Source organism: Perognathus longimembris, chromosome 2 (genome assembly GCF_023159225.1).
Source record: "Perognathus longimembris pacificus isolate PPM17 chromosome 2, ASM2315922v1, whole genome shotgun sequence".
In the NCBI taxonomy this organism is placed as follows: domain Eukaryota; kingdom Metazoa; phylum Chordata; class Mammalia; order Rodentia; family Heteromyidae; genus Perognathus; species Perognathus longimembris.
In genome coordinates, this window is record NC_063162.1 from 52905799 (window position 1) to 52931759 (window position 25961).

General features: G+C 53.6%; 1 protein-coding gene across 4 annotated transcripts in view; it reads left to right on the forward strand.

The window, feature by feature from the left end:
- Positions 1-379: 379 nt before the first annotated feature.
- Positions 380-25961, forward strand: part of Zmiz1 (zinc finger MIZ-type containing 1) — a 225900-nt gene continuing 200318 nt past the window's right edge. For 3 of the 4 annotated variants that reach the window (XM_048339140.1, XM_048339143.1, XM_048339142.1), the window contains exon 1: positions 380-736. The gene's annotated coding sequence lies outside the window, so the exon portion shown is untranslated. Of the gene's footprint in view, positions 737-789; positions 1256-25961 lie in introns of those variants that run through there. The other variant, XM_048339141.1, reaches the window with a different exon arrangement.

The window sequence follows — 25961 nt, forward strand, 5'->3', positions numbered from 1 at the left end:
AGATATTGTGGCGAGGTGCAAAGGAAAGGCAGAGAAAGAAAGCAGCGCGAGTGCAGAGAGAGGGGAGAGAGAGAGAGGAGGAGAGGAGAAAGAGAGAGCGAGACAGAGAGGGGGGAGAGAGAGAGTGAGGAGAGAGAGAGAGAGAGAGAGAGAGAGAGAGAGAGAGAGAGAGAGAGAGAGAGAGAGAGAGAGAGAGAGAGAGAGAGAGAGAGAGAGAGAGAGATTGAGAGACCCGGAGACAGACAGAGCGTGCTAAGGAGAGCGAAAGCACAGCGCCGGCTGAGGCGGCGCAGCGCTCCGCTCCGCGCTCTGTGCTCCGTGCCGACTTTTGCGAGCGTCCGGTGGCGCGGGGCCCTTTGGAAATAGAATAGCCAATGTAATCTGACACTTCAACTTGCTGGGCTCCGGGCGAGTTGATTCACTTACTCACCCCCGAACGCCGAGTTCCTTTTCACTGTCTGTGGACATTAAAAAAGCGAGCGGCGGCGGCGGGCGCCCGGGAGAGCCAGCGGCCGGCCGGGAGAGCGAGCAGCGATCGGGCGGCCAAGACAGCCAGCAGCACCGGCCGCAGCGCCGTGGCCCCCCAGCCCCGGCTGGAGCAGAGTGGGAGCCGGAGCCGCTGCCGAGCCGATCTCGGCGCCCTGGCTGCGCTCTTCCCGGCCCCAGCCGGCCCTACCGGTGGCGGCGGCGGCGGCGGCGCGTCCTCCAGCGGCGGCGGCGGTGCTCGCAGCGCCCGGTAAGTTTGGGGACAGAGGCAGGCGCCCGTTAGCCCCGAGGCTTCCTTCCGCTCTCCGCGGGTTCTCCGGGTACGAGCGTGGGGCGCGGAGTGCCCGAGCTTTCCCCTTAAAGGATCCACTTGGGCAAGGGGAGAGGGACCGGCGGCCAGCGGCGTGGGCTTCGTGCACTCTCCTCGGCGGCTGGGGCTGGAGGCCCTGGCGGCCGGCTAGCACCGGGCTGCGCCGAGCCGGCTCAGGCTGAGCGCGGGGACCCGGGGATCGTCGGGTGTGCGGGGCGCGAGTGCTGTTCTACGCGCGCGGAGCCGGTGCCCGCCTGCTGCCGGTGCGCCTGAGGCTCTGGGTTCTGAACACCCAGTGGCCGGGCTGGACCTGGATTCGGAAGAGGGAGGGAAGGACCAGAGAAGGACTGTCTAGATCTCTCTCGCCTCCTTTGGAGAGATGCGAAGTTGTGAGCTTGTGTGCATTTGAGAAGCGCCAGAGAAGGAACCGGATTTCAGGGTGGCCAGGCGGTGGGGGTGGTAAGCTGTGCATCTGAAATTTCCAGGGAAAACACACACTTTTGCACTTGGGAGGTGGGAGCGCGGTTAAGTTGTGTGTGTGTGGGGGGGGGGGATTGCCCCGGGAAACGCTGCGCGCAGCCCGAGCAGGGATCGCCGAGGGGTGTGTACTGGGGGCTTCTCGGGGGGTTTTGGAAGCCACAGGGGGCTTTCAGGCCAATGCTTGGACGGGGTGCCCCGGGCAGAAGGCGAACCCCGAGGGAAGCTGTGCGTGCGCGCGCGCGGTGCAAATGCGAAAGTAATTTCTCCGGGTTCTTTCTTCCTCTGTCTCCCGCGTCTGCGGCCCCGGGGGAGCGTGAGGTCGGCCCGGGAGAGAGGTGGAGGGGCCGGGCCAGGCTTGGAACTAGGGTCGGGGGATAGAGAGGGGAGCGGGTCCTGGAAGCTTGCTACCCATTCCTGGCGTCTGGGTTGGGGAGAACTCGGTGGGGAGCGCGGCCTCGGCGTCTGGGGCGCGGGCAGCGGGCGCGCATCGCCCCCTCGCCACGGGGACATCTGTCCAGGAAGCTGGCCGGGCGGGGAGAGGGCGCGGTGCGGAGGGCAGTCTCCCCGCCCTGGAGCGGCGGGGGCGCGGGCGAGGGGCGGCTGCCTTCCCCGGCCATTGTGCGCCTGTAGATTTTCACGGGAGACTGCCCCGGAGCCGCCGGAGAAGGCCGGGAGCCGGCCACAGCCCAAGGTTTAAAAGACACTCCAGGAATGTAAACAACCCGGGCGGGAGGGAGGGCGGACGGGAGCGCGCCGGAGCCGCCATCCCGGGCCCCCCACCCTCCCCGGGGGACAGGACTGTGGGCTGGACCGTCCGGTCCTACCCCCTCTACCTGCTGCAAACTTTTCACTCCTCTGCCTCTCTGCTTTACCTCCAGCCGGGTGCGGGATGAGAGCCTCTCCCAGGCCAGGGCTGGTGGAGCCGGGGGAAGCAACTGGCACCCCGCGCCCGATCGGGCCAGCCTGGAGGCTAGGTCCGAGCCCGGAGCCCAGGCGCAGCTGCAGCTTCCTGGGCCGGCGGTGCCCGAGTAACTGGGGCTCCAGGCTGCCCGTCTCGCTGGCTCCCTCCCTCCCTCCCTCCCTCTGCTTCTTCCCCCGCTCTCCCCCCTTCTTCTCTCCCCGGACTGCTTTTCCAATGCCCTGACATGAGGGAGGAAGATTTAACTTGGCAGCCCAAACAAATGTTCTCTCTGAGGTCCTCCAAGAAGCTGGCGGCTGGGCTGGCGGGCGAGGGCACCGGGCGGCCAGCCTTTCCGTACTCTCTGCGCTGCCAGGGACATTGGGAGCCGCCCCCCCCCCCCCCCCGCAGTGGACAGCCCTGAGCATGGAGAGTAAAGCCCAGTCCTGAAGATTTAAAAGGGCAGTGGGCAGCGTCCTGTGGAAGCCCCTGGCTTGGTGCTGGGCACTGCCAGGCTGGAGCTGCCTCCTGGTGCCAAGGGTTTCTGAAGGCTCTTAAGCAACAGTTTGTCTCCGGGCTGCAACCTGGGAATGGAGCCTGGTAGACCAGAGGGTTAACTAGTGCAGTCTCCTCCTCCCCCGTGGGTGTGAGGACAGGCTGGTTACACAGGGCAGGGCAGGAGGCCAGAGGCTGTTCTCAGAGGTGCCTGGGTTTGCTTATTATTGTTTTTTTGAAGGTACTTTAGATAAAGGGACAGGCAGTAGGGCTGGAGAGCCAGGCAACTTGGCTGCTGGTTAAATTCCAGAGTCGCCTTTGCCAGAGTTTGCCTGGTAGGAGTGGAAAAGTTGCTTGTAAGCTTTTTGGGAAGTTTCAAGGAGGGAGCAATTCTCCCCCCTTTCCATTTTCCCTGTCTTGACTGCAATTTTTTGAGGGGTTCCAAAAGAAGAGGAACTTTCTAGCCCTTCTCTGGCTCTTCCTGGCTCCTATGTGGAGGCCAGGAGGGCTGGTGAATGCCCAGGAGCCTTGTGCTGACCTTTTCCTCTTCAAGTTGAGGATGTTGAAACTCCAGCATCAAACAAAAGACACATTGAAAGCCCTATCTGCTACAGAGCACGTGTGGCTTTGGGGCTAGAGGGAGGTGGCTTTCTTTTCTTTCTTTTTTTTTTCTTCTGAGTTTTATAATTTCAGTTGAGCTTCCCCTCCCCCCCCCCCCACCAACCAGGACTGAAGCATCTATTGGTCCCAAGTCACCCCGGTTATGAAACACATTTTCACATGTAAATCTCAGAAGTTTAGACTTGGGAGTGTGGGTGGCTGTGGCCTGGTGCCGTGGGGGTGGGGTGGCTTAAGAGTTTTCAGAAGTTGGATGGGGGGGGGCGAGGAGGGGGCATTCAGAGTAGGGCTCACTGAGAAAGGATGAGAATAAGAAAATACTAGACGTAGGAAAACCTCTGAACAAATAGCCTTTTCTATGCAGAAAAGCATTGCTGGCTTCTTTGTAGGGACAAAATGTCCCTTTTCCCCTTCTAAGGGAGAGGGAGGTTTCAGTAGCAAAGTGGCATTTAGCTGCAACACACAGACACACAGTCTCTCTCTCTCTCTCTCTCTCTCTCTCTCTCTCTCTCTCTCTCTCTCTCTCTCTCTCCCTCCCTCCCTCCCTCTCCTACAACATTCTTCTCTAGTTACAATAACACTTTACCAGCCCCATCTCATTAGAGATGACCCAGCCTAGGACAGGTGTCCACCCATTGACTCATTCTAGAAAATCACAGGGAGAAGGACCTAGCCGAGAAGCCCTGCAGACTTGAGCTCCCCCCACCCCATATGGCTAGGGGTGGATGCAGAAGGGGACACTTTGGGTCTGTGTGTCCCTAGAGCACAGGACCACCTTCCAAGGAAGCTAGGCCTGCTGAAGTCTCTTGTCTGGGCCAGAGTCCAAGATTTGTCTATAACCAAAGGTCTAGAGGTTAGATCTAAGAAACCCAGACACCAACAAGTTAATTTTGGGGAGCTTCTGTGGGCATTCCCATCATGGAATCAGGAAGTAGGGCCTGCCAGGTCATGACTGGGTCCCCTACGTTTTCATTCATAACTCTGCTCCCCTGGGCCCCGGCTTGGCTCCTATCACTGTCGAATCTTTATGAGGTTCCTTAGGTTTTGTGTGGATAACAAAGGCTGGCTGCTTAATTACCCGATGCTGCTGCTGCTACAGTCGTGCCTGGTGACTGCCTGGTCCTCCCAGCAGGACACAGCGGCCTCTGCTCAGGCCTCTGAGGAGGGCTCTTTGTCCTGAAGAGCCCCTGAGGCTGGGGTGGCGGCAGACTGCCTGGGCTACCAGCTCAGCGGTGAGTCTGAGCTCTGGAGAAGGGGGAGAAGGCTGCAGCTTGGCTGGCTGCTGTAGTCAGTTTATTCTGCCTGTCTCAGTCTGTTGATCTGTACAATGGGCTCAAGGGCAGAATGTCTCCTCTCCCTTTGGGTTGCTGAGATGAGAGGGCGCTGTAGAAGGATGGGGCAGATGAGTAGTGTCCCCTGATGACTAGACAGGCTTGGGGGGCCAAAGCTGGTTGAGGAATTTAGACATCTTCCCCTCAAGCTACTCACTTCTCTCTGTGTATTTATTTTTTCAGTCCTGGAGCTTGAACTCTGGGACTCGCTCTCGTTTAGCCTCTTCACTCAAGGCTGGCAAACTATCCCATGAGCCACACCTCTGCTTCTGGCTTTTGGGTGGTTAATTGGAGATAAGACTCTCTCAGACTTTTTCTGCTTAGACTGGCAGAGACCCTCAGATTTCAGCCTCCTGAGTAGCCGGGATTACAGGCATGAGCCACCAGGGCCTGACTCTCATTTTTTTCTTTAACAGTGATGGATTCCAGAGCTGACATATTTGTGTTTGGGGACAGCCCTGGGAATGGCTGCTTCCAGCCTTCATTGACAGTGACATTCAGGGAGCGGGGAAGGGTTCTTCCTGAGGGGGCTCACTGCCATCTGTCCTGTGTGCCAGTTTTACCTCTTGGCTCTTCCTCTCTTGGAAAGGGGCTGCAGAGAGGAGGCTCCAGCACCTATGCCACCCATGCTTATTGAGTGTCTGCAGTGTGACGGCTTTGGCCCCGTGAGACCCACAACCCAGTGAGGCTTGGAAGTTCCTGCTCCTTAAGAGCTTACATCCAGCAAGGGCAGGGAGATCAATCCAAATAAATAATTAACCGCACCAGTTGGCCGCCTGCCATGGGGCTTGGGACAGGAGTAGCCACAGCCCCTCCTCTTTGTATGGCACTTGGTGAATCTACAATTGGCCGCCAAATTTATTTAACCCCGCTAACAGCACTGTAAGCTAGCTAGTATTTAGAATTATACCTCCCCCCATTTTACAGAAAAGAAGAATGAAGTTTGTGGCATTAAAAAAAAAAACACTCAAAAACCAAAAACAACCTTTGGCTCATGAAGTCTTACAGATGGATACCGGCATCAAGCCTTGTGTCAGAGCTGATGCCTGTGTGGACCCTCAAAATGGGAGAGAGAGGATGAAGGAGGTGAACCAGGTAGAGGTGGGCCTTCCCTGGTCTAGCAGTGCAAGGGCCACGCCCCCTCAGCTGGGCTCCTTTGGGCACAGTGTCACAGCTAGCTCTGAGCCTCTGATGTCGCCCTCTGCCCTTAACACCCGTGTGCATCAGCTTCGCCCAGGGCCCTGGTCCTGCAGTAGATCCTGTGCAGCCCAAGTCTTTCTTCCTGGGCTGTTGCAGACCCCATAGATACAGAGGGTGACTCAGACTGCCCCTGCCCTGGCTGAGTCAGTCCTCAGGTTATGTGGGGTGGCTGCCCCTTGGGACCGGTCACCTCACGGATGGCACCTGGTAGTCTAGAGCCTAGCTAAGTTCCAGCCTTAGACAAGTCTGCAGCTGGTTGAGGTTCAGGACAGTGGTACAGCCAGGAAGGCCAAGCTGGCATCTCCCCTAGGAAGCCTGGCCTGGCTCAGCACACCTGTCCAGGTAGTAAATGTGGCCCAGGAGGGCTCAGGCCTCTTCCTTTCCTCAAGCCCAGCTGCTGGGGTTACTTACAGGATTGCTGGGGGAGGCCAGGGTGTTGGAGCTAATTAGATTTCTTCGATTTCAATGCTCCCCTAATCCTGTTAGCCAGGCTGTAATTGTAACCACTTCAAGGTTTTGGCTGTGGCAGGCTGTTGAGGACAGACGGAGCAGGGACTATATTCTGCCTTAGCCCTGGACATCCAGTTGGGGACCAGGAGGACTCGGAACAGCCTTCCTGGGTCTCCAGGGTAGGGGCCTGAGCCCTGGTAGGTTGGCGGGTATTTTCTGTAGCATGCCAGGCTGTCAGAGCAAACGTGGCCCTCTTAAGATCACTCAGTGTACTCCCTTGACAGTGGGGAAACTTAGGCCCCAGAGGGACAGGGCCTGGCTAACGGCCTCAATGGCTGGTAGTGGCTGAGTATCAGGAACTTGTGGTCTGACTTTGTGATTTTTGCCCCTGAAGGCTTCAAGGCAGGAATGGAATTTCCAGGACTGGTGAGTCCTCTAGAGATATCTGTCTGCCTCCAGAGACAGGGAGTGAAAGGTCTATTCCCTCTGTGTGTGTGTGTATATGTGTGTGTATGTGTGTGAAAGAGTGTCTATACACGCACGTGCACGCACACACACACTCTCTCTTCAGGCTTGCCTCTTGCACCCCAAGACTTGAGAACCTTCTCCCCATTCCTACCCCCAAACACACCGTCTCCCCCACATCCACTTTGGAGCAGAGCAAGCAATGGCCAGGCCCCTCTAAAGGTGAGAATGGTACTAAAATGCAGTCATTTTGCCCATCGCTGGTGGATCAGGCATTTTAATCCTAGCTACCCAGGAGGCTGAGATCTGAGGATCCTAGTTCAAAGCCAGCCTGGGCAGGAAAGTCTGTGAGATTCTTATTTCCAGCTACCCCCCATACAAAAAAAAAAAAAAGCCAGAAGTGGAATTATGATTCCAGTGGTAGAGCAGTAGCCTTGAGGGAAAAAAAAAAAAAAAAAAAAAAAAAAGCTCAGGGACAGCACCCAGGCCTTGAGTTGAGTTCTAGGGCTGGCATGCAAGCACATGCGCACACACACACACACACACACACACACACACACACACACACACACACACACACCAGCAGCCATTTAAAAATTTCAATGCCTCTTTCTTCCAAAATTCTTTCATGGAGTCTAGCTTGAATAGAAACTGCACCCACTCTCCTTCCTTTCTCCATCACTGTTTCTCCATCCCCACATTTATTCATCCACCCACCCCCATGAGCCACAGTGGAAGGCTGTGTGGCCTTCAGAGCTCCTGCCCTGCCTGCAGCCCCCTTCCATCCAGAAGGGAGCAGTTCCTGGAGACCTTCATCTACTTGGGAACCTCCCTGATTCTGGGCTTTGAAATCATAAGCATGGAGAAGTCAGGGGCTGATTGGGTTACCTGCTCTGCTTTTCCTTTTCTAGGCAGGAAACTGAACCTTGGAAGGTATGAGGTCAGCGATGAATGGGAGGCAGAGCCGGCCCTGGAACCCTGGCTCTGCAAGCCTATGAATTCATTAAACATTTATGGAGCATCTACTGTTTGCTAGGCCCAGCCTCCTTAGCTGCTCTTCAGAGCACATAAATAAATGTTCTTCCTGCCCCCATGAGCCTAGAGGACAGGGCTGGCCTCCGGCTTCTCTAGTGACAGGGTTTCAGTGGCTCCTGCCAGGTCCCTGCAGCAGGTGGAAGGATGGAGCTCTAGGATGGCATTGGGTCTCCAGTCCAGCAGTGGTGTTTTGTTTTGTGCCGGTCCTGGGGCTTGAGCTCGGGGGTGTGAACTGTCCCTTAGCTTTTTCTCTCAAGGCTGGGCACTCTACCACTTGAACAACAGTTCCACTTCTGACTTTTTGGTGCTTACTTGGAGATAGATAAGACAGTCTCGTAGACTTTCCTGGCTGGGCTGGCTTTGAAGTGAGATACTCAGATCTCAGCCTCTTGAGTAGCTAGGATTACAGGCATGAGCCACCAGCACCTGCTCTGTATGTTTGCAAAGCTTGATGGTATTACAACATGAGGAAAGACAAACAGAATCCTTGCAGGGAGGGTGCAAGGTTTCTTCCCTACCAAAGCCAGTTCATTCCGGGAGGATGGGCGGCTCCCTTCCCTTTCCCCTGTCCCCAGCCCCCCATTCTCTGACCTTGTCCTGAGCTAGGCTAATGACTCTCATGCTGTTCCTGCTCCCACCTCCTCCGTGGATGGGGAAGTGGGGTGGAGGCCTCCTCACCCCACCCTTCGAATCACCTGTGTCAGACCCAGGTGAGGGCACAGGAGGAAGAGCGGGCTGGGTTCCGGGTGAGGGAGGAGATGCCAGTGCCTGGACCTTGCCCTACCCCAGGGCTCCTGCCCCAACTCCCACTCCTGCTCCTCAGGTGGACCTTGACCAGAGCCAGAAGCTGGGCGGGCACACAGCTCCCACCAGCCAACAGTTTGGATGAGCTGAGCTAGGACTCACACACCTGTGGCAAGACTCCTGCGGCTTGCAAGTGGTGAGAGCCCTTTGGAGTCTCTCTCTGCCCTTCTGGATGGCAGGTGGAGAAACTCCCAAACCCAGACAGCCACAGGTCCAGCAGCTGGGTGGCTTTCTGCAGCAAGGTGTCTCACAGAGGGAGCTAGGTAGGGGTTGTAAATTTTGGTGCCCACTCTCCACACCTTGAACAACTTACTGGCGTCTCTATCAATATTACAGGCAGCGCTTTACTCAGGCTGCTTAGGGTCGGGCCTCAGGCTCATCTTTGTGACCTCTGGGACTTAGGGCATTGTCTCTACTTTTCTGACCTTGCTCATGTGTGTAAGACTTAATACACCAGAACAACAGCCCACCTGCAGCCTGCCTCATGCAGGATGAGATGGAGCATGCTCAGTGCCCTGCACGATAAATACTTAAGAATAGTAGCCTTTCCTGCTGATGGTGGCTGATGCCTGTAATCCTAGCTTCTCAGGAGGTTGAGATCAGAGAATCTTAGTTGAAAGTCAGCCCCAGCAGGGAAGTTCATGAGGCTCTTTATTATCTTCACTTAACCACCAAAAAGCTGGAAATGGAGCTGTGGCTCAAGTTGTAGAGCTCCAGCCTTGAAGGGAAAAAACTAAGGGACATTAACCAGGCCCTGAGTGCCAAAATAGAAAAAGCAAGGTAAAGAACAGTAGCAGCCCTGGTCACTGCCATTACCATTGCTCTCATGGCCTTTCCTGGGGTGACTGACTGCCCAAAGTCAAGTTGCCTGAGAACCAACTAGCATTTCCCCATTCATAGTCCATAGGCTGTGCTTGAGAGACCCCCTAGTGTAATCAAAGTTCTTTTTCGTTTCTTTGATTGTACTGTGATTTGAACTCAGGACCTCATGCTCTACCACTGGAGCCATACCTCCAGCCCTTTTTGTCTTCATTTATTTCTTCAGGCTCTAATTCTGGACTGAGCCACTGGCTGCATTCCTTACCTGTGCCTCTGGAGTAGCTGGGATTATAGGCATGAGCCCGTATACCTGGCTGCCCAGGACACCTTAACTCACCCACCAAGGCAGCCTGTTCCTCTTGGAGGTATTCAAAAGGTGGAGATGTCATTTGGGCTCCTGGGTGAGAGAGAATCATATTTTTCCCCCTCCTTACAAACAGAGCAGGTAATGAGTAACTCTTCACCTTATGAAAACTCCAAGAGCAGGTATGCGCAGAAGCATTGCAAAACGGGGAAGGAGACAAACCTGGGCCTTTGGTTCTTCTCACTCTTTGTTTGATAATCATAAGCTAAGATCACAAAATTCAGGATCCCAAAGTGGGCTCTCTGGGTAGCAGGGCACTTCCATTCCTGTCATAGGAAACTGCCAATGGAATTTGCTGCAAAGAACCTCCCAAACTGTAGAGCTCCCCCTAGGCCTTTCAGAGTAAGACTGGCCATACCTATGCAACACAGGAATGGGGGGAGGAGGTGGAGGGGGGAGGAAGGGAGGGGGGAGATCTCACTCCTGGCTGGATCAGCAGTATTCACAGAATCACTTTCCAGACAATCTCAGCATGGGGAGACCTGGACTGTGTAGCCCTCGTCCCCAGAAGTCCTCCCCGTAGCCAACTTTCTCGGTCACTCCTGTCTTACTTCTACCAGCCTCCAGCCTGCAGGCAGGTCTCTACCACTTTTGCTGGCCTCTTTTTCTTTCTTTTTATTTTTGGTCACTAGACCGCAAATCTGTTTGCGGTTGGGCAGTCTGGAAAGTCAAACCAGTTTGGTGGCAGGGTGAGAACCTCTACTAGGCCCCTATAGAAGTTGGCCTCAAGGATCTCCACCCGCTGGGGAATGGCCCTGCCCCTGCAGGCACAACTCTACCTGCATGCATTGTCCTTTCTTCAGTCCTTACGTCAACAGGGACACCTACAAGTCATAGCAGAATGGTGGGCTTGTCCCACGAATGCAACATCCTCAGCCTTTGAGTGGAAAACCATGGTGTTTTTTTCTTTTGGGTTTTTTTTTTGTTTTGGTCAGTCATGGGGCTTGAACTCAGGGCCTGGGTGCTGTCCCTGAGCTTTTTTGCTCAAGGCTAGCACTCTACCACTTTGAGCCACAGTGCCACTTATGGTTTTTTGGTGGTTAATTGGAGATAAGAGTCTTATGGACTTCCCTACCCAGGCTGGCTTTGAACCTCGATCCTCAGATGTCAGCCTCCTAAGTAGCTGGGATTATAGGCGTGAGCCCCTGGTGCCTGGCTGCTACAGTGGTTTTGCTGTCAACTCCTCTTGTCCATGTTCCAACTCTGTTGTGGGACCTCTCCAGCCCTTTGACTGCTGTGTGTGTCTGTGTGTGTGTGTGTGTGTGTGTGTGTGTGTGTGTGTACATGACAACACTCAGGGCCTCATGCTGTTACTTGACTTCTTTTTTTGCTCAAAGGTGGCACTTGAGCCACACCTCCACTTCTGGCTTTTTGCTGGTTCATTGGCAATAAGAGTCTCATAGAGGGCTGGGAATATGGCCTAGTGGCAAGAGTGCTTGCCTCGTATACATGAAGCCCTGGGTTCGATTCTTCAGCACCACAAATATAGAAATGGCCAGAAGTGGCGCTGTAGCTAAAGTGGCAGAGTGCTAGCCTTGAGCAAAAAGAAGCCAGGGACAGTGCTCAGGCCTTGAGTTCATGGCCCAGGACTGGCAAAAAAAAAAAACCCAAACAAACAACAACAACAAAAAAAAACAAAACAAAAAAGAGTCTCATGGGCTTTTTTGCTTCAAACCTGGATCCTCAGATCTCAACCTCCTGAGGATTACAGGCCTGCGCCACCTACCGGTGCTTGACAATTCACAGATGAGGAAACAGGCTGAGGGAAGGGATGTGGCTGGCCCACTAATAGTGACATCCCTGGGGATAGGAGCCCCGGCACAGGGGCCGGGTTGGTCTCTAGGGATGAGGAGTGACCATCGTCAGGTGGGTCTTCTGGTGAAAAGGTCCCATCTTGTTGTCTATGAGATGTAGTACCTAGCTGTGAGGGTCAAGGGATCAGGGTGGAGGGGGAACCCCCCTACTTCCAGGAAAGCCAGGCAGGACCACCCGTCTAGGGCTGATGGCCTCTGAGTTAGGAAGCTGGTTTCAGCCACTCTGCTGTAGTATCTTTGCTGTCTGGTTAATGTTCCTCCCCCTTGAGGGGCGGGGGCTAGAACTTCCAGAGAGAACACCCTCTTGCACTTAAGCCCTTCCTTGGGATTATCTGGATACTTGTGAGGAGAGGCAGGCTGGGCCCTGAAGAGAACTGTGATCCCAATCTGTAATTGTGAGGCATGATCCCCCTCCCCTTCCCGGCTCATAGTCCCCCATCCAGGGAGAAGAGCAGAAAAGCACTAGGGTGATTTTTCTTTCCTTCCTTCCCTTCCTTTCTTTCCTCTACTCTTCTCTCTCTCTCTCTCTCTCTCTCTCTCTCTCTCTCTCTCTCTCTCTCTTTCTCTCTCTCTCTCTCTCTCTTCTTCCTGTGCTGCTACTGGGGTTTGAATCTGGGGCTTTGTTACCTAAAGGCTAGCATGCTACCATTTGAGCCACTTCTGGCGTTTTGCTGGCTAATTGGAGAGAAGAGTCTCACTGACTTCTCTTTGCCCTGGCTGGCTTCCAATGGCAATTCTCAGATCTCAGCCTCTTGAGTAGTTAGGATTACAGGCATGAACCACCAGTGCCTGGTGATTTCTAATTTCTTGTTTAGGGAAGAGGTCTATATCTATTTACCCCTGCCAAGGGGTGACTTCAGATGCCCCAGCTGGCCTGCCCAGGTGCCTGTTCTACTTTACTGGCAGACCTTGGTCCTTTAGGCAGGAGGTGGGTCTAGTCCTGGAGTGGGAGTCCTCACAGGCCGTAGAAATCTGGGACTTTCTGCCTTGTGGATGGCCTCCCTCTTAGGCCAGCTCTCCAGAGGTGCCTGGCATTCCCATCTGTACCACCGCCGGCCCCCACACATCTTAGATTCCCATGACCTCAAGTAACCTTAGCCGCCACCTTATCTAATGCTGGGGCGCCGATAACTCTTGCTCAGCACTCAGTGGACAACATCCATGCAGCATCTTCCTGCATGAATTTATGCACCCTGAGGAGCAGGGCTTCTCTCTGCCTCCCCAGCAGCTCCTTCCATCTGGGACCTCCTTCCAAGGATACGTGTGGTCCATACTCACCCCCAAACTTGAGGATGGGGAATTCGGTTCTCAGGAACTTTCTCTCCACTGTACCCCAGGGATTGTATCCCCAGAAACCTTTTTCTAGGCCAAGTCTTGCCAGGCTGGAGTAGGCAGAGAGGGTGTGGAGGTGGTGTTCTTCTGTCCCCTGGGCCTTCTAATTCTTTCTGTTTCTGATTCGAGTCTAGGCAGCTTGGAGGCATTAACCCCAACCGGGAAGTCACCTCTACAGATCAGGAGATGTGACAGGGGCTTGGGAAGTCCCCGGCTGTGGGCCACTTGGCTACGAAGGGAAGAAAGTGGTCTTCCATGCTGGGCAGGGGAGGGGGGTGCTCAGGGAGGAAGTTTGTCTCCCTAGCTCTTCCTCCCAGCCTGATCACCTGCCCTGGAGATGGAGCCTTGTGCTGGGAAGTGAGAAGATAGCCTACCTGCGCATCCTTATATTCTGCACAAGGAGTACTGGGGTTGGAGTCTGAGCCAGGGGCACTGCTTCCTGTTCTGGCCTCCCCCAGGATTGTTGTGGGAGTTGATGGGAGGGCCAGGCCTTCCTGCTGTGCAGTCACCCTGTTGGGAGCACCCTGGCTTATTCCCGTGGTGGTTCAGAAAGGCCCTGGGGACTGTCCAGACCAACCCCAACATTGAGCTGCTGAGTCTGAACCAGAGGGACAACTCCTTTTTGTAGATCTGAAACAAAAACCCAGGTGTTAACAGGGTGCTGGTGATTCCTGTCTGTAATCCTAGCCACTCAAGAGACTGGGATCTGAGGATCGTGGTTCAAAGCCAGCAAGGGCAAGGAAGTCCATGAGACTCTCACCTTCAACTTGCCTTTTAAAAAGCTGGAAATAGAGCTGTAGCTCAAGTGGCAAAGCACTAGCCTTGAGCACAAAGGAACAGAGACAGCTCCCAGACCCCAAGGTCAAGACCCAAGACACACACACACACACACACACACACACACACACACACACGCTTGCCCTGCCCCCAGGTATTCCAGGAATTATCACAGTGTCTCTCCACAGAGTGAGGTGCAAGGAGAGAGTCCTCTACGGCTGTGGCTGCGGTACTACTTCACCTGTGTTTCTCTCTTGTGTCACTGGGCCTGGAGTCAGTTCCCTGTGGCCCATGTGGGTGCCTCTAGAGGAGGGCGCTTCTCTTCCCTTCAGCCTCCTTACAAGGGCTGCCTGGCTGGCTTATACAAGAGCCCCCCCCCCCCCCCCCGACTCCTTTCTTGCCCTGTTGTCTGGCCTTGGTGGTTGGGTATCTTGGATTGTGGCTATAGTTTCAGTTGGTATGACCTGCCCCAAGGTCCAGAGACACAAAGACGTTCAAACCACTGGAACTGGAGGAGCTGGGCATCATGCCAGCCTCACTCCCCATTTTCCAGATTAGACAGCTGAGGCCCAGAGAAGGAAGGAAGCCAAGCTGTGGAGCTAGCAAGATGCTTGGCTTTCCTGTCTCCACCTTTCTGCTTCCTGAAGCTGCCTTTGGCCCTGGAGGGGACAGAGTGCCTTCCAGCCCACTCCGCTTTCCTTGGAGATCTGAGGAGCACCAGCATTGGGAGGACAGAGCGAGTTGCCTGCTGGTGCAGGCCCTGGGGTTACATGACAAAGTTGACGGAGGCAGATGAGACAGTCAACAGGTCAACGGCTTCATGATGTCATGAGTTATGACATGTGCTTTGAAGAAAATCATGTCAGGATAAGGGGATCTAGAAAAGTGCACTGAGAGTGGAGGCAGGCTTCTGGGGAGAGGCTGCAGCTGAGCAGCTGACCCAGGGAGGTGAGCAACGAATCCAACTGTGCAGGCAGAGGGAACAGTGTGTGCAAAGGCCCTGTGCAGGTCTGTGGGGAATGTATTCTAGGAAAGTCAGGGAGGCCAGTGTGGCTGGAGGGAAGGAGGCAGCTGCAATGATGTCAGCACAGGCGAGGAGCCCCAGGTCACAGAGGGACTTGCTGATACTGGGAAGGCTACTGATTGACTTTAAGCTCTATGGTGTGAAAGCCACTCGAAGATTTTTTTTTTTTCATTTTAATGGAGCTGGGATTTGAACTTCTGTCTTTGGACTCCAGCAAGCAATTCCTTTAGTCATTTTTTTGTGATGGTTATTTATTTAGTTATTTGAATGGTATTAAGGTTTGATCTTTTGCTGGTTTTCCCCTTCCTTTCCTTTCTTTTCCTTTCCTTTCCTTTCCCTTATCCTTTCCTTGTGCCCATTCTAGGGCTTAAACTCAGAGCCTCTTGTTCTCTTTTGCCTTTTTCACTAATGGCTGGTGCTCTCCTGTTTGAGTCATGCCTCCAGCTCTGTCCTCTTTTTGGCTGGTTAATTGGAGGTGAGTCTCATGACTTTGTCTACTAATACTGGCTTCAAACAGTGATCTTTATATCTCAGCCCTCTGACTAGCTGTAAGCATGAGCTGCTGAAGAGCTGTTGGTTATTTCTGAGATGGGGGTCTCACTTATTGCCTGGGAGTGTGCTTAGACTTCTGTTCATCTATCGTATACTTCCTGTGGTGGCTGAGATTTCAGTCACATGTCAACATGTCAACCTTCCTTCTGTTGAAATGGAATGTCACGGGCCTTTCTGCCTGGCCCCAGCCTCCAACTGCAAGCCTCTCAGTTCCAGCCTCTTAAGTAGCTAGGATCACAAGTATGACATGCTGGTGCCTGCTGCCACTGGTAGATTTTGCACAAAGGACTGAGGCTTTCTCTCTGGGCAGCAGCTGAGAGTTGACTACAAAGGAGGACAAGTATGGTCATCTAGATGGCCTTTGGATGTTTTTGGCAGTACTGAGGATCAAACCCCGGGCCTCGTGCATGCTCTTGACCACAGAGCCACACCTGCAACTGGAAGGCTTTTACAGTAACTGGAAGTGGGTGGCAGGAAAGGTCTGGTCCTGGTTGTATCGGTATTGACTCCATGCAGAAAAGCACTTTGGGAGTGCCTGTCCACTTCCGGAAAGCAGCCTGTGGTTTGGGGATGGAAAACCTCCCAAGTTACCATGTCCTGGGGTTCTGGGCCCCTTTCCTCCTGTGTCTGTCTCCTCCTGTGCTGCAGCAACTCTGTCATGATTGAGAAAACAGAGATGTAAGGAAATGCTCCTGGTGCCCTGGTCGCAGTTGATCTCTGTCCTCTACGCTGGCACATTCTCTTGCCTTACTCTACTGTGCTACCCTATGCACCATGGTTCTCTAACATGTTCAACCATCCTGAAGCCCTGGACCTTTGCATATGCCAGTTCCACCCATGAGCCTCACAATTCAGTTTGGTGAACTCCTACTCACCCCTAAGAGCCCAACTCAGAAGCTGCCACCTCTGAACTCTCGTAGTCTCAGATGCTAGGGATTTGTTTTCCATGGAAGATCCATCCTCCTATGCCTCTCCTTTCCCACTCTTTCGCCTGGGATTATCTTGGCTTGGGGTGGGACTGAGTCTCCCTTTACACCCCCTCTTTCCGTTCTGTGTCCTCACAGCCTGGCCCTGGGCCTGCACAGAGGAGGGAACAAAAACATTTCAGTGTATTCCTGGAGCAGTAGTTGGTTACTATGGAAACAAGGAAGTGTTGCAACTTCCTGAACCCAAGGTTGAGGTCAAAGAAGGCAGCTCTCTGTCTTGGCTCCCTGAGATTCATCCACGATGATGATCCTTGGATTCGTGTTAGTTCAAAGGCACCTTTGACTGGTTTGCTCCCACTCTTGAGCCTCAGTTTCCCCATCAGTAGCCTAGGAAATCAGGATTGCCTGGCTCTCTTCCCTAACTCACCAACCTGTCTTTTTTTTTTTCTTTCTTTCTCTTTTTTCCTAATAAGATTCCTGCGTGAAGCCAGGCGCTGGTGGATCCCTCATGCCTCTAATCCTAGCTACTCAGGAGGCTGGGCTCTGAGGATTGTGGTTTGAAGCCAGCTCAGGCAGGAAAGTCCATGAGACTTTCATCTCCAATAAGCTACTCAGAAAAAGCTGCAAGTGTTGCTGTGGCTCAAGTGGTAGAGTGCTAGCCTTGAGCACAAAGAACATCAGGGACAATGCCCAGGCCCTTCAAGCCCCAGGATTGTTTAGTGTCTCTAGAGTCCATGTTTCAGCAACCATCTCGGCCTTTAGTGACTGAACTAGGGTTCCTGTGACCCTCAGGGGCACAAAGAGGGATGTCACCCAGACCAGAGGGAAGTGGTGCCAGAAAAGTGTCTTTTCAGTTAAAGTAGTTTGTTTCTTTTCTGTTAGTCTTGTGAGGATTGTTTTAATGAAAAGTCCCTGCTTTGGCCAGTTGGATTAGCCCTTGTAAATTACTTTTGAGTTACATACACCTGCCACTCTAATTATAACATCCTTGTTAGAAGATCCTTGCATTTTAATTGCATCCTATTAATTAAGCTATTGCAAACCTGAGCTCAGCCAATGGGAGCAGAGGGCGGGGCCTGCTGGGTTGGAGATTAAAAGAGAACAGCTGCTCACTGTGTGCTTGTTTGCCTGCCAGATTTGGGGCTGATGATGCACCCTTCTTCAGAAGTAAACTTTGCCTTGCCAAGTCCTTTTCCAGTTTGACACCCTGACATTCTGAGCGCTTTGTAAGAGCGGGTAGAGCAGGGAGGTGGTGGAAACCAAACCAGCTGACTCTGGTCTGCGCCTGAGCAGGCCCTGGGTCACCTTCCTTCACCTTGAAGGTGGCCTGAGCCAGTGTGGATCAGGGTGGCCCTGGCCTCCACTTCACGCTGCCCATTCTCTGCTTTCTGATTAGTGCTGTATCACATAGCCCTTGACCCTCCCTCCAAGGGTTGACATGTCCTTTGGTGGCCCCAGAGGCTGCCCACTGGCAGTGGGGCTGTGTGGGTGGACAGTGCCGTGTCACTCTGTCTCCTCCACTTGGTTGCTCAGAAGCCACGAGTTAGCCAAGCGGAAAACCACAGCCTGGCGACTGCCCGCCTCCCCAGCCCTGCAGCACCTGGTTAAGCTCTGGGTGCTGCACTGGCTGCACAGCCCTGGATCTGGTCTCCCCAAGCAGCCAGGCCAAGGGTCCAAAGCCAGCCCCTCCAGCTGTTCATACCTGCTTGACCAGGTAGGGTGGGCAGTAGGCATCTCTGCCAAAACCTACTCTGGTTTCTGCCTGGCTTTTAGCTGGCTTCCCCGCCAGGCCTGGGACCAGAATGGCCCCAGAGGAAAAGCCCTGCTCGTTCATCTGTGGAATGGGTAAAGGGTGCAGCCTTCCAAAGCCAAGGAGGGCACCCAATGAAAGCCCTTACGCAACCTACGGAGAGAGCGAGAGGGAGAGCCCGCTATCTAGAGAAACAGAATCCTATGCCTTTTACGTGTCATAGTCCTAGGCTGGGTGTTGCTGGTAGTGGAATGATTGCTGGGCAATCCATCGAGGTCCTCTCCCTCCCTTTCTGACCTGTACTCCGCGGACCAAGACTGGAAGGTGTCTTTGTGTCTGTCTCCCTATGGTCCTAGCCCTGACCCCGGAAGCCCCAAGGGCAGCCCTAGGGCTGGGAAGTGGGTCTGGCCAGGGTCTGAAGATGCTGACCTCTACCACAACAGTTTCCTGATGTTGACACACCCTGGCTCTCCCCCACCCATGGGTTCCTTGAGGCCCTCTGCAGCCAAGACCCTCTTTTGGAAGCCTAGCTGAGCATTGTTACCTGAAGGCGAGGGTTCTACTTGAGACTCTCCCAAGACTTTATATTGTAGGTCAGGGATGGAATGCATCTCCTGCTCTGCCTCACTTGGCAGAACTCAGGTAATTGGTGTTTTTTTCTTAACGTTTTCATGCTGGTCCAGGGGCTAGAGCCTCAGAGTCTATTCCTGGGCCTTCCCCTCCCCCCCCCCCCATGGCTAGTGCTCTACCACTTTAGCCACAGCACTACTTCTGCCCTTTTTTTTGGTGGGGGGGAGAGTTAATTGGAGATGGGAATCTCGTGGACTTTCCTACCTGAGCTGGCTTTGAACCCCAGTCCTTAGATCTCAACCTCCCAAGCAGCTAAGATTACAGATGTGAGCCCCCATTGCCTAGTTCAGAGATCACTTTTGTCATGGACTTCTCCCCGAGCTTCCTAGCGGTCCCCACTGAGCTCTACCAGTCCTCTACCTTCTACACCCCTCTGTGCCCTGTGAGGCATCACCGCATCTTACTCTTACATCTCTAGTCTGTACCTGGAGCGGAGAAATTTCTGGATGTAAGCCCTCAGCAAACCAAGCAGGGCGACTGGCCAGAAATACAGTCCCTTCATTTTCTCAGCACACAGTTACATTCTGAGGCTTGCTGGCTAGAGTTTTCTTGGCTTATTAGTACTTATCATGTTTGTTGTGTTTGTGTGTATGTACACCTGCCGGCAGCCGGAAGTGGGGCTTGAACTCAAGGCCTGGGTGTTGTCCCTTAGCTTTTTTGCTCAAGTCTGTACTCTACCACTTGAGCCACACCTCCACTTCTAGCCTTTTGGGTGGTTAATTGGAGATTAGAGTCTCATGGACTCTCCTGCCCAGGCTGGCTCTGAATCAAGATTCTCAGATCTCAGTCTCCTGAGTATCTGGGATTACAGGTGCGAGTCACCTTTTTCAGAAGCTTGTCACTAAGACCAGGACTAGTTTTTCTATACTATGGGCCAGTAACTGTCTTTCAAAACTGATGCTTTCTGGTTTGAATCTTTATTTACCTTGTCTGGGCAGCTACTTTTTCTATTTTGGTTCCATATAGTAAATAATTCCACATCGCATCTTATTTAGATTTCTCATGCCAAAAGATCTGGGAGGATTAGCAAACATTCTGCGGGCTTGTTCTTCACTTTAAGTGGGTTCTGTGTTTGTCTTGTTTTTTAAATTTCTGTGGACTAGACGTTATCCACCTTTTCTATCTGCCTGAGCCCCAGGCCTCTCACCCTCTCTTTTTTTTTTTGGTGCTAGTCCCTGGGACTTGAACTCAGGGCCTGGGTGCTTCTCTGAGCTCTTTTTGCTCAAGGCTAGTGCTCTCCCCCTCTGAACCACAGCTCCATTTCCGGTTTTCTGGTAGTTAATTGGAGGAAAGAGTCTCACAGACTTTCCTTCCTGGGCTGGTTTCAAACCACAATCTTCAGATCTTAGCCTCCTGCGTAACTAGGATGACAGGATTGAGCCACCAGCGCCAGGATTGCTTTCTCTCTTGAACTTCAAGCATGATGTTGTTGGGTTTCTTTCCCCAGAGCTTGGCTTTGGGAGGATGCGGGCGTACTGGACTGAAGCCCCCCAGCTCCATTTTCCAAATGTTTCCCAAGCCACCCTCATCTCCCCCTCAGTGTCTCCCTTCCCCTTTGCCTCTCCCCCCTACCCCCACCTTGCATTTGGCCACTAGTGTGGTCCTTAAAAAAGATGCCTCAGCTCCTGTCACCTCCTCACTTCCATCCATGCCTCCAGCCTGGCCTTCAGAGCGCTTCCATCTCCAGTCCCAGGTGAACTCGCACTTTCGTGCTTTGTGCTTTCTGTTCCCCTTGGCACTTGTTTTCCGGGGGAACTTCTGGGCCTCCTGCAAAGTCCACTCTGGACCCAGCTCACTCTTCTGTGCCCGCCAGGTCATATGGTATCCTCACGTTCTCGTGGTGCCCCAGGCATTGTTGGCTTTGCACTGTTATGGCCCTCGTCTGGCAGGACGGCGGTCACCTTCAGCTCTGATCTCCCAACACCCAGCACCATGGCTGGCATCTAGCAGACATTCTAGAGTATTCCTTGCATAGTGACTAACAGATGACACCATTGTGACACAGTGCTGGTGGGTCTGTGGTTTGGAATATGCATACTTGAACTTGGAAATGACTTGGATTCTTTGCTTGAGAAAGAACTGAACACCTCTGTGTCTGGGGTTCATGGCTGGCCTGTGTGCGTGCTCTGACTTCCTTGGGCTGCTTCTTTGTCAGCCCCTTCTTTGCCTGCCCCTTCCTGGTTGGAGCTGGAGGTCCAGGCCGAGCTCTCAATGCTTCCTGGGCTGGGCTGTTTTGCGTAAAGCTGCTGGATCTGAGGACACCTGTGAGTCAGCTGTGCCTGCCTCGCTGCTGGCCTCGCTTGGCTTCCTGGGAGAATTGGCTCAGCATTGCTAACCATAGCCTGGGCCAGGCCGCTGGGCCTCTTGAGCAAGACTTTGGGCAGGGCCAGGGGCCCTACACACAACAGGCAGTCTCAGGCGACCTACTATGGCCGTGCCAGCTGGGGGAGGGGGAGGAGGAGGAGGGAGGGCCCCCTTCTGTTGGGCAAACATGGGCATTCAGGCCTGCTGAGACATGTTGCAGGATCCCATCACAGGTCCCTGGGCTCTGTGGGTTGAAGGTGCAGGACATTTCCCCAAGCTGGGAGCCACCAGGTGTCAGGAAAAGGGGACAGGGAGGGACACGTAGGATTTTCATCATTTCTGCCAGGCCTTGCCACAGCTGAATAGAGGCAGCAAGAGGCTTGGGGGAAGGGGGTGTCCTCAGGCCAGCCCCTAACTGCTATTGCTCCTATTTCTGTCATCCTGTCTCTGCCGTGCAGGCTACCACTCTAAGCCCTGGCAGTAAGCATGTGGTGAACTGAGCCAGGTCTCCTAGCAGAGATTGCACTCAGAGCTCCCACTGTAGATCTGTTCTAGTCCCTGCTTCCCTAAAGCAGTGCTTCATCCTGGGGAACACTAGAGGTGTCCCAGATATGGTACTTGGGATCTTGAGTCTGTCCCAGGAGCCTTTTTGCTGGCCATGGGGCTTGAATCCAGGACTTGGGTGCTGTCCCTGAGCTTTTTTTTTTTTTTTTTTTGCTCAAGGCTAGTGCTGTACTCTACTGTTTGAGCCACCAAGCCTCTTCCAGTTTTGTGGTGATTAACTGGCGATAAGAATCTCTGTGGACTTCGCTGTACAGGCCAGCTTTGAACTGTAATCCTCAGATCTCAGCCTCCTGAGTAGCTAGATTACAGGTGTGAGCTACCAGAGCCAGGAGCTAGGAAGACAGACCAAGATGCCTCCTCCCACTGCTAAGAGGAGTCTTGGGGTGTCTCCCTGCAGGAGGCCTTGTCTCAGACTTTTTCTTATCAGTCTGCTATCTGTTGGTACAGATGAGTAACCCTAGGGGTGTAGTTGCCAGCCTTGTTCCCCTCTAGTGGAGAGCTTTGGGCGTGTACCTGGCGTGTGAGCCCTGAGGGAGGCAGGCGGGGAAGCCTCTGGGCAGCCAGCAGGGTTCATTGCCTCAGGTGAGAGTCTCCCTGTGGTTGAGTCTGGAGCAACAGCATCTTGGTTCCTTCTGCCCCACCTGGCTACAGCTGAATGCCCTGCCCTGCCTTGTCCCATTAGACCCCAGCACTTGGGCACAGAGATCCACCAGCATGGGTTTGGAGAGTTAGTATGGCCTGCCAACCCAGCTTACCCTCCTTCTCTAAGATGAATCCAGCTGGGAGTATTTCTGCCTTCCCAGTTTTCTTCTCCTCTGGGGTTCAGGGCCTCCACTCAGGGTAAGACTGTTATGTCAGATCAGACGCGAGGCAGGTAGAAATTAGGGGTGCTGGGCACAATGAGGGGGTGCCTGCTGGGGGTCCCCTGCAGGTAGAGTGGCACACGGCTGTTGGCGGGCATGTCTTTGTCTATAGAGTGGGGATCCTCTGGCTTGGATGGCTTTGAGCTCATCACTTGTCTGGGCAAGAGCCAGCCTCCTCCCCTTCCAGCCCTCCTGCTGTGTTTGAGATGGGAGACTCTGTGCAGGGTGTGTACCCGTTGATGCCCCTGGCTTTAAGGAGGGGGTAGGGACAGGTCGCTGGGGAGACGAGAGGATCTAGAGTGTGATTTTACTTCTGTGGTTCTCCTTTCTCACTGTCTTGGTCAATCTATTTTGCCTGTCACTTTGTAAATCATTATGAAGGATGAAACCTTTTACCAGCTTTTAAGGCTCTGTAGCCATGGACCGCCCACCTCACCCACATCCTGCCTTCCTCCTCTGCCTTGGGAACTTGTCCAGCATCATGGACACATTACTGCTGCCAATTCTCCAGGCATGGTCCCTAGACTGCAGCAGGAGATGGTGGGTCATTACTGAGCTTAGCACCTGCCCCCAGTGGACAGGTAGGAAAAGAACCCCAAGGTGGTTTGGGCTCATGGGTCCAGTGCTGGGTTTTGTTTTTTTTTTCTTTTTGTTGTTTGTTTTATACTGTTACTGAGGTTTGGACTCAAGGCCTGGGCACTGTCCCTGAGCTTTTTGGCTCAAGGCTAGTGCTCTATCACTTGAGTCACACCTCCACTTCTGGCTTTTTTGGTACTTGGGGATAAGTCTCACAGACTCTCCTAACCAGTCTGGATTCGAACTGGGACCCTCAGATCTCACCCTCCCGAGCAGGTAGGATTAAAAGTGTGAGGCACCAGCACCTGGCTTCCATGCTCTTTATTCTAGTGTTCTGAGTTGAAGGGTTGCCCCCCCCCCACCTTGCCTGTGGTGCAATTGCTGAGAGCCCACTTGAGCTGTGCTTTGAAAAACCTCTGGGAGATGCAGTAGGTCCTTCAGTCCTCTCTCAGGATGTAGGACCAGGAGGCTGCAGTGGCCCGGGACATGCACCCCTTGAAGTGACGAACATCTAGAGTTGGGATGTGGTCCATGGTCTGAGGAGCCGTGCTGGCATGTAGGATCTGCAGGAAAGCTTTGCAACGAGGAGCAATGAAGGCAGTCATGCAGCTGCACAGAGGTGTGGAGAGGGGCCAGGCGGCCAGGCCACCAGCTAGCAAGCTGTGTGCAGTGGTGCGTTGCCCATCACTGGTCCATCTGGAGAGGTCTGCTCTGAAAAACAAAGCAGAAAGGTGCCCCCCCCCCCCCGCAAGGCTGTCCCTGTGGTGGGAGTCAAGGACCTCAGTGCCCTTTTCTAAGCCAGGGAGGCCTTGGGCCGAATTGCCATTCCCATCTTGCCACCTAGTCTGAGAAGAAGCCAGCCTACCCTTGAGGCTGAGGCCTCCTCTGGCCATCTGGGAGGCCAGCACACACCCAGCCTGCTTCTGTGACCCCAGCCTCCCTTGTCTCGAACCCCACCCAGTAAGTGTCACTCCCCCCAGAGACAGGCTGGAGCATTTCTGTGGCATGGGGTTCTCCCATGTAACAGCCACCCCAGCCCTTCCATTCCTGCAGCCCTGGCCACAGGGGCTCCCTCTATGTGGGCCAGCAGCTGCCGCCTCTGCACCCACTTCTAGTGTTGTTTCCTGTCTCCCCTTGGCCTGGGGCCATTAGAGCACAGACTAGAGAAGAACTTCTTGGATGGAAGAATGGACAAATACACATCCCAAGACCTTTACGTCCAGGAGTTTTAATTGGAAATTGAACCTGCTCAGTGCTCAGTGGGAAGAACAGGGAAGATAAACACTGAGCAGTCCCGAGGGATGGGGCCAAGAGGAGTGAGAGATAAATCTGGGCCAAGTAGTCTGGGAGAGCTACCTGGAGAAGGGAGCATTGAAGGGCAGCATTGAAGATGGAGAGGCCTTAGCTAGAAGGAGCAAGAAGGAGGGAGATGGGAAGGAAGCAGGTGGGGATACCTGTGCCGGCACAGCCCATGCCTGTGGACTGCTGGGGTATAATTAGGGTCGTCCTTAGGTATGACTGGGCCCCTAAGGGAAGGCAGAGTTTGGGGAATACCTATCCTGCAGGTGGAATTGGGGAGGGGAGTGATGGATGGTAGAGGGCGGTCCAGCAGCATGCTTTAGATTAATCTGGGCCGGAGATGGAAACTGGAGTCCTATTAACCATACAAGAGAGTGCAGGGCTTCAGGTGCCTTTAGGACCAATTCCCTCCCCTGTGCTGCAAGAGAGAGCTGGCAGGGGCCGGGCCTAGGGCATAGACCTGTCTGGAGGCCAAGGAAACTTTCTGAAGGTCTGGTTGGGTGCAGGTTTGGCCTAGTGATTCATTGTGGGGTGTCCGGGTTCACCCCTCTGATTTCAACCATCATCCTCCTGACTGGTGGTCACCCAGGGATCTGAGTTTTGTTTCCAGCAAGTCCTGTGACCTTGGACATCTCCTCCCTCTCTGCAAGCCTCACTTTGTCCTCCACAAATGGGCCCATCCCATCCTTTCTGCCTCCATGGCTACTGTGACTGTGTGCTGGAACTGTGCCAGCCCTTAGAGTGGCCCTCTGTGGCTCCGTTGTCATGGCAGCCTAGCAACGCCTGCTCCTAAACTAAACCTTGGGCCCTCAGCCCAGAGGTTCCGGTGTGCATCTATTGGTGTCTAGTGACTGCTAGGGCCATTTTGACTTTTCTTGCACTCCCTGGAGGTGACATACCCTGAGCAGTCTGTCTTTCCTAGCAAGCCACACCCAAGACAGAGCTTTGTCTACTGATGCTCAGTCCTGATGCTCACACCAGTGGCTGGACACAGTGACATGCTTTTTATAAGATGAGATTGGGGTTTTCTTTCTTTTTTAGGTCCCATACCAGGGCTTGAACTCAGTACCTGGCGCTTTTGCTCATTGGCCAGTGCTTTACCAAACGCCATGCTTCCAACCCTGTGGGATTTGGGCTTTTTGTTTGTTGTTAGGAACAGATTTTGTTTTCTGGCAAAAGAGCTCTTGAGAGATTGAAGAGGGAACATCAGAAGTTATTTGAATATGCGGCCAGCCAGTGAAGGGCTGAGCTACTAGCCAATAGGAGAGGGACTCCTGGGCTCAGAGAGCGGAAGGGACCAGTCTGAAGCCACACCACAAGAAGCAAAAGAGTGGCAGATCCACATGTTGGTTACCAATGCCAACTAAATAATTAATCACAACCACCACATCCAGGAGACTTTTTAGGCTCTTTGTACTATGCCAGGCAAATTTGTGTTCATATCTTGTGTGTGTGTGTGTGTGTGTGTGTGTGTGTGGCTTGAACTAAGAGCCTGAGAACTGTCTCTTAGTTTTTTTTGCTCAAGGCTGACCCTCTACCACCTGAGCCATACCTCCACTTCTGGCTTTTTGGTAATAAGAGCCTCACGGACTTTCCTGCACAGGCGGGTTTCGAACCATGATCCTCAGATCTCAGCCTTCTGAGTAGCTAGGATTACAGGTATGAGCCATGGGTCTCCTGACATATCTCATTTAATTCTCCAGGGAAGCTCAAGAAGGAGGGACTACTATTGCATGTAAGCTGGAAATAATGTGGTGTTGCAAATGGATTACAGTTGCAAAGCTAGACCAACTGT